At 39.6% G+C, this 8,729-nt stretch overlaps 1 long non-coding RNA gene across 1 annotated transcript in view; it reads right to left on the bottom strand.

Moving 5' to 3' along the window:
* Positions 1-895: 895 nt before the first annotated feature.
* LOC109307358 overlaps positions 896-8,729 on the bottom strand; it is an 8,821-nt gene continuing 987 nt past the window's right edge. Inside the window, exons 2-3 of the long non-coding RNA XR_002100245.1 lie at positions 7,969-7,976; positions 896-1,188 (exon numbers count right to left, since the gene is read on the bottom strand). This is a non-coding gene — a long non-coding RNA (uncharacterized LOC109307358). The remainder of the gene's footprint in view (positions 1,189-7,968; positions 7,977-8,729) is intronic.

Here is an 8,729-nt window from a genome sequence, read left to right as displayed (position 1 = left end):
TACAGTCATAAGATCTTGTTACACTTTTGTCTCATAGAATGAAGAACTCTCTGTTACCAAATTTTTATTTTCCATGTTGGTACTTATAGACTATGATCAAGTTATATCTTAACCTTTTTCTGATAAGCTAAGTAGACTGAGCTCTTTTAATAAAAGGCATGTTTCCTAATCCTTTAATCATTTTTATCTGAACTCCAGTTTTTCAACATGCTTCTTGAATCATGGACATAAGAACTGGACACTATTCCAGTAGCAGTTGCATGGCTGTCAAACACAGAGGAAATAGAATGCCTTTACTCCTAACTAGTATTTCTCTCTATTTATATAGCCAAGTAACATTAGGCCCTTTTGGCCAGAGCATCACGCAGGACCTCGGGGTTGGCTGTATCTCCTGTATAATCCATAAACTGTTTCACAGTCACTGCTTGCTAGGAAAGAGTCCACCATTCTATGTCCTTTGTTCATAGATGTCTAACTTTAGATTTGGCTGAATTAAAATGTATATTGTTTGCTTATGCCCAGTTTACCAACCAATCCAGTGTGCTCAATATCCATGACCCGTTGTTTCATTATTTACTACTTAGAGAACTTTGTGTCAGTCACAAACTTTATCAGTAATACTTTATTTTCTTCCAGGTCATTGCATAGACCTACTATTGATGATTCATCATTTACAATTATATTTGGAGGCCCATCAGTAATTTTTAGTTCATTAAGAGGTCTTATAAGTAGCCCATTTATACCACAATAAACCACAGGACAGATGGAAATTATGGGTCTAGCCTGATAACCCCTTAACCAGATAATGACTACTATTGAGGTTATCAGCAAAGAAATTAAACCCAAACCATGTGAGTCTTTATAAATGGTAAAGTTGATCAAATTCATTAGCGTACATACAATACACTTGCTTTGTCTACAAAGGCCCACACTGGTGCATGTAAAAATAATTTGAACACAATGGGTATATGCATGTAAAACCGCATTCTAGGTAAATGTGTGCATGTGTGTGTTTTATGGGAGCAAAAGGTGTATTCACTCTTTGCAGATGTATTTGGTGTTCTTTTCTTTGCTAATTTTAAGGTACAATTTGAAGTGCTGAGTGCCTTCAAGGAGATTAGAGGGTACTTGGAGAACATCTTGAGATTTGCAGGGCAAGTTGTGCCCTTCACTATTAAAATTACTGGCCTATTTTTTATGGATTGCGAATTTGATATCAAAGTATAACATAACCTTTAGTTCTGCATTATGAAAATCAATAACATAATAATAATTCTTGCATCATTTAATTAAATATAATAATTGCAAATGATTACATGCCAAATATTAGTCATGCAGTGGAAATCATTTTAATTACATTAGTTGTATACATTAATTTTGTTCTCATATGGCCTGATCCTATCTTCTCCCCATTTAAATGAATGGGGCAAAATCTCCTTTGGGTATCTACAAACATGCTGTGAGAGTTGCTCTAAATCAAGTGCCTGAAGCATCTCATGTGTCAACATCCCCACAATTCAAAATGGTGGTGGGGTCGTCGAACAAGCTTTAGATAAAGTGCCCCTGCTGCCATTTTCAAGTGTAGAGATAATGATACATGAGATAAGGAGGCTGGCTGGAGCATGGTAATTACCACACTCCATAATTCATGTATAGGTACCTTTTGTGTTCATTGAGAGCAGGATCAGGCCTGAGGAGATTTTGGTAATGTGTAAGTGTGTTTGGTTGATCTTTGACTTTATCGATATAATGTGCAGTTTTTCTTCAAGGGCAAGATATCATGATACTACACGGCCATTATGATTTTAAAGGAACACAGAGGTGGTAAGCCATGTTATTCAAGCAGAAATCAGGTCCTATCCTCTGCCTGATCTTAAAAGCAGAAATATAGCTGTTGATTCAAAACTGCAATTCTTAGTGTTGCCTTAAGGTAGAAGGTATACTACATCAAACTACAGAAACTCAAAAATAACTTTCCCCAAGTAATTGAAAGATACTGTCTTTCTTAGATTTTTTCAGCAAAAGGCAGGATACCTCACAAGTTATAAGTGACCTCTTTAGATACAAAGACAATTGCCCTTGACTTAGCAATGGATATAACTAAGGAAAAATAAGAAAGCAATTCCTAAACAATTGAGTCTGTCATCATAATATAATTGATCATGCCTATTCATATTCTGTTAAAAAAAGCAAGGAGAGTGGTAGGGAGAAGAAGCTTTGATCTTTGTGTTTGTATTATGTTTAGAACCAAAACAAAAGTAGTATAGAGTTTCTAATAAGGTGCTGCTTTTGAATGGAAAATTATGGTATTGAATGTAACCTACTTTATTTCAAATAATTGCTCTATATTTGTAAATTCTCAGTAGATCTAGGCAAAAAATATTTTGATTTTTTTTCAGATCAGTCACTAAACCTAAGCAGTTGGTTATTTGCTCTGTTTTGATTGTCATTGTAGAGGGTGCATCTATACATGTGCTTCAATGCACATTAGCTTATTTTAATGCATATTAAAGCATCACTAAAAAAGTGCTGTTTAGTTAATTTGTATTAAAATAGGCTAAGGCACATTCAACATTGCTTAAAAAACATAGGTGCTTATACATGAGCATGGTGGCTGCTCTAAGGAGCTGTAATTTCAGCACATTGAAGCAGACTCTATTAATCAGGTCTGCGGGAGAGTGGGAATTACCACACTCCTGAAGCTACCTGTGTCTCATATCAGCATCCTCAAGCTTCAAAATGGAAGTGGGGGCTCTTTAAAACTTCACTGGGCTTATTCAATAAAGCTTGCTTGATTAACTTTAGATAAATTGCCTCTGCTACCTTTTGGAGTGCAGGGATGCTGATACATGCGATGCTCTGGGCACTGTTATTAAAGCATCCCCTAGGGACCACATGTATAAATGCCCCATGCATTTCAGTTAATGCTCATTAATACAGGTTAATGTGCATTTTCTTAGTATTTCACCATGGAGGTACTAAATTTAATGCACATTAACTAAAGCACGTTAATGCACATGTAGACATGCCTGCAGTTTATTGAAATTTGTGGTACTGTGCCAGTGCTCATTTTGGCCTCCTTACTGTACAGGATGTGACACAAATATGCCTATGACATGATTTTTCATCCTGTGGGGTGAGAATTTTGTGCAAGTAGTTGCAGAATAAGGTACATTTTTGAGATATTTGACCAGTGGCTGAAGCTTATTTGCATTCTGTTGTGTGAATAAATGTATCGTGAAATTTCATGCTACCTGAATTGTAAAAAAAAGGAAAGAAAAAAGTTACCTTTATATGTATATCTGTGTCATTATATTTTGTGTAGTGATATGTATTGTATGTAAATTGCAGCGTCTCATTAAACCTATTAAACATATGTTAAGAGTAAAGATATTTTAAAATGATGAGAAAACATGAAATACTGAAAAGTAATTCATTAAAGCCTATATATGTACACCAATATCATAAAAAGCACATTGGATTGATGTACACCTTGGGTGCATCTACATATGCATATTAATGTGAAGCAATAAACTCCAGCACATATTGCACTGGAGCTTATTGCTCCCAAGTGCTATGTTTACATGTGCACCTGGGCCTATAGCACATTGAGCTGGGTTAGAGCAGACCCAGCTGGCAGGGGGTCCGGCAGCTCAGCCTGCCAGCACGGGCTGCTCTGACTTGGTTCACTATGCTACAGAGGGGCTGACTGGGGCATGAGGGTGCTCCAATGCAGGGCTAGCTGGCAGGCAGCCCCTGCACTCTGCACCCTTGTGCTCCAGGAAGCTGGATCAGCATCTATACATGTGCTGGTGCAGAGTAAAAAAACTCCACAGCAGGATAGTACTTGTATTTACAATTAATTCTTAAAGCCTAATAGGGTCTCATGTGTAGACACTGAAACATCTGCTAATTAGCTCCACAGTAAATATCTCATGTTTGGGTATCATTTTGCTGTGGAAAATCAATGCCAAATCCTTTTCCTTACTTTCCTTTTGCAAATGGCCTTAGTGAAACCAATGGTGTTGCTTGTCTGAGTAAGGCCCAAGAGAAGCCTGGCTGTGCTAGCAAGGAGTGGCTCCTTTGGAGTTCCTGGGTCAGTTTCTGCCTATAAAGACCCAACTATCACCCCACAAAATTGGGCTCTTCCAAAGGAAAATTTGCCAAAAGACTTTGAGCAGTGTCATCTTTTGATACAGGGAATATTTGAATACTTATTAAAATTAATTATACCATATATATTTTGATATGTACATATTAATAGTTTCAGCAGTGATGAGGCTTTAGGTTTAAATCAGTCTTTTGCAGTTACTATTTTGTTTTGTTCATGGCACTATATGGTAAGGATATGTTGCTTACATAATAAAATCAGACCTATTTTATTTAAACTCTATCACCTGCAGTCTCCCTTCTCTGAGAGCTGACAGCCCCTGCAGAGTCTATCTGTTAGCCCCTGACACCATTACTAACACTCATCTTTGGGGATAGGGGGAGGGTTGAGGGTAAGCCCAAGCATCCAAATAACCCTGGGCATTCCCAAGCCCAACAGAAAACCCTCAGAGAAAGGCAGTTCTCAGGATGTTTCAAATGTGGACCCACTGAACACTTGAAAGCTCAGAGTCTCAAGTTGCTGGGGAGAGAGGAGAGATCCCAGTCCCAGAGGGTAGTTGTGGTTGTGTGGGTTTTGGAGCCCAAGAGGGAATCAGGAGAAACCCTTGCTAAGCATGTTCCACAGAAGTCCTTTCCAGATAGACTGGAACAGGTTAAGTAAGTCAGGGTTAATGGCAGGGTGTGGTTGGAGCATGAGGATGCAGGAGCCCAGATTTCTATGTCCAGGAGGCAGGCAGAGAGGAGATTTGTGTCCCTAGGAAGAAAGCAACAGCACTTGTATGGGAGGACAGAATCCCATTCTGGGTGGATAAGCAGCAATTCCTCTCCTTGCAGCTAGTGTCATGCTGGAGAAGAGAATACAGAAATCCCTTGTATGGTAGGTAGATGTGAATATGATGCCCCAGGTATCTGTTGTAGTAACCCACAGTGGCAGGGCTCTGACCCCAGTGCCTTAGTGAAGGAAGGAAATGAATGTTGTTGAGCATCAGACAGATTCTGCAGGGTCTGTCAGCTTCCACAGAGAGGAGACTGGAGAATTAAGCCAGCAACATACTCTGGATGAGAATGCCATGGGTGTAGCTGCAGAACAGGCTGAGTTTACGCTGGAGGGAGGAAACTTGGAGGAGAGCCTGAGGAATGATGCAGAAGTCTTCTGGCAGGAACAAGTTTGTCCTGTTCATGACCACATGGGCAGCTCAGACTACGTAACTCCTTCAGTGTGGAATAATTTGAAAGCTGGCAAATTAAACAAAATGGCTGTCCAAAGTTCTAAGATGATTTATGCAAAGATTCATGAGTCAAAGTTGATAGAAATGACAATTAAATGTTAGTAGCAGCATGTCTCTTTTTGAAGAGAATCCTGAACTGACTGAAAAACTGTGAGATTCTAGTTTGCAAGAAAAATAAAATTGCAATGTACACCATATAATGATTTCAGTGTATGCATCAGATTTGAAATGCTGCACATTAAACGTACATTGATATAAATAAAATGCATCTTTTCATGTAAATACATTCTTTGAAGATTGGTAACTCAGAACATTCAGAAGCGTGCTGGGTTATCTCGATGCACCTTAAACACCTGTTAGCAGGAACTAGAGTTTTTCAGGTGTCTCCAATGAAAGAATGTACTCTAGATCCTTAGTCATTATTGGCTAGTGCTAGCTACCAGCCCTCTGTACTGCTAGGGTCAGGCAGGTACTTGATCAGATGCTGTGAAGCATGGAGAGATGCTGAACTGAGAATGACAGCAGACCCAGGTTCTCAGGGCTACTTGGAGGTGGGGAAAAAGATAATTTGTAACGTTTTCTGGTTGCATACCTGCCTCTGGAACTGAAGTCTCTGTAACCCTATACCTGGGCTGGTGAGGGATGAGAGACTGAGTGATGATGAGTGGCAGCTTTTCAAATACAGAATATTCTTTTCCCAATGGATTTTGCAAGAGCCTTTACCTTGTAAGATGCTTCAAATGTACCTTGAACTGCCCATACTAAGACTCCCAGCTACACAGTTGCCCTCTTACAGAAACATTTTTAAAGCATGTAGTTGTGAGACTTACTCCTTAAAATCTGTCAGAAGTTAGAACTCCAAGTGGCCATTTTGCAACTAGCTCTTGTTTTCTGTATTTATTTCTCATCTAGCAAGTAAGTACTCTAAACTCCTGTTCTGCTTCCTTTCCCCATGATTAGATTTTGCTTTCTAATTCCTGAAATATTGCATTTTCATGAAAAGGCTTATTCTTTTCATTTTGACAAATTCATTCTACTCAAGTCTGCTATATTTTGAATACATGAATGGCAAATGAAATGTGTTCTAAATTATAATTTTTATGGCATAACCAGAACACTTAATAGAACAGTTGCATGTCTTGAAATTGCATCATCTAAAATATTCTCACTCTTGTTCAAAGGTTTCATTCAAAGGGAATTTATTTTAGAACAATTCCAAATGATATTGAACAAGCCTCCATTTCCCAGTTCTTAAGGCCTAGGAGTCTAAATGCCTGAGACACTTTTGAAAATAGGCAGTAAATGTGAGCTTTTAAAAATCAAAACAAATCAAGTCAAGATTACCCCAAACTCCAAATTGGGCTCCAAATTTATATTTTAAAGTCTTCTCATGTGGGTTAGTTACAAACAGCTCACCAGCTGCATAGCCAATGTATATCTTTTTATTTGCATAGGTACTAGATATCAACTATATATGTAGTCACAGACTTGTTATATTCCACAGTTTGAACTGGGTGACAGATTTTAAAGGGGTTGGGCAACCCAACTTCTATTGGCTGTTACAGGACTTACGAATCAAAATATTAAAAAAAATCTGGCCTTGGTTCTATTGCTGATGCAAGCAAATAACTAGAGTTGGATGTCTAATGAGAAAATGTCTAACTTGATTCTTGATTAATATAGCAAAAGTTATAATTTACTTTCTGAGATCATTAATGTAACTGAGTTTTGTTTAGATGAAAGTTTGGGTTTGGGTATATGGTTTTATTTCCAGAAGCGCAGCAAGTGAACATCTTAACAAGTGACTGGGCATATTTGAACTAGAATGCCTATTTACCATTCTGTATGTAATGGAGTATTTTAGTTTGTGTGCATTTATCAATGCTAAGGTTTCTTCAGCCTCTGTTGATAAACTGTAACAGTACTCATAGTTAAAAATGAAGAAAAAAAATCTTTCATATCTATCTTGAATCCCTTGTTGAAAATTAAACTAGCTGCTCATCCTGCTATAGGCAGAAAATAATTAATCACTATCCTTTTTATAACAGCCTCTTATACAAGGTTGTTTTCATAGCCTTCTTTTCATAGCCTTTCCTCTAGACTAAATGAATCCAGTTTTTTTCAATCTTCTCTAAATATCTTCTCATTTTTATTGCTCTCTTTTGGAGTTCCTCTAGTTTATATATATCTACAACTGGGTGCACTATTTAGCTGAGGCATCACGAGTGCTGAGTAGAGGAGAAAAATTAACTCCAGTGGTTTATGCATGGAACTATTCAGGAGAAGCCCTGATCACTTGATGATGGACTACCGCGCTCTGGGGGGCATGCTGAAGGAGATAGGGGCACGGGTGGTATTCTCTTCTGTTCTACCAGTGAGTGGACATGGAAGATGACATGAGACCTGCATCAGAGAGGTCAACTTGCAGCTTTGGGAATGGTGTCTTGAGGCAGGCTTCGGCTTCCTAGACAATGACCCACACATCAGGACAAGAGATGTGCTTGGGTGGGATGGGTTCCACCTTTCCCCCAAAGGTAAGCATGTGTTCTCTTCTAGGTTGGCTGATCTCCTCTGGTGGGCTTTAAATTAGGCTTGTCAGGGGAAGGGGCAGACGAGGGCAGAGGAAGACTTGAACCACTAAACCAAGCGTCACCCACAAGAACAGCCCAGCCTAGAACAACAACAAGCAGAACAAATACTCAGGTAAGCAACAGGGGCCCAGGTAGTACTGAGATTAGGGGCCAGTGCATGCATCTTCAGGAGGCCTCACATGCCTCTACACAAATGCTCATAGTATGGGGAACAAGCAGGAGGAACTTACCCTCCTGCTAGCTGACATCAACCGAGACATAGTGGGGCTCACCAAAACGTGGTGGGACCCAACACACAACTGAGTGGTGAATATCAAGGGCTATTGGCTGTACGGGAGGGATAGAACAGGGGGGAAAGGTGGGGATGTGGTGCTGTACGTTAAGGAGAAATACACATCCTCAACAAGTGACACGGGGTCAGAGGAGGGGCACACTGAAGTGCTCTGGGTTAGAATACAAGGAAGTCGAGGGGAAAGGGACTCAACGGTGGGGGACTACTACAGACCACCCAACCAAGGAGAAGAGCTAGACTAGGAATTCTTAAGTCAGTTCACAGAGGTAGTTAGGTCAAAGGACGTGGTCATCACGGGTGACCTGAACTTTTCAGACATGTGCTGGGAAGAGCAGTCAGCCAGATCTGACTGCTCACGTAAGTTCCTAACCGAGAAACAAGGAATAACGGTGCACAAGTTGTTGGAGAGTAGGTTTAGATTAGACATCCGTAAGAACTACTTCACAGTTAGGGTGGCTAGGATCTGGAACCAACTTCCAAGGGAAGTGGTGCTGGCTCCTACCCTGG

The sequence above is a fragment of the Crocodylus porosus genome, unplaced genomic scaffold (genome assembly GCF_001723895.1).
Source record: "Crocodylus porosus isolate Cpor-Errol unplaced genomic scaffold, CroPor_comp1, whole genome shotgun sequence".
Classification (NCBI taxonomy): Eukaryota; Metazoa; Chordata; order Crocodylia; family Crocodylidae; genus Crocodylus; species Crocodylus porosus.
Note: the sequence above shows the minus strand (reverse complement) of the source record. Positions and strands in the feature narration are given on the sequence as shown.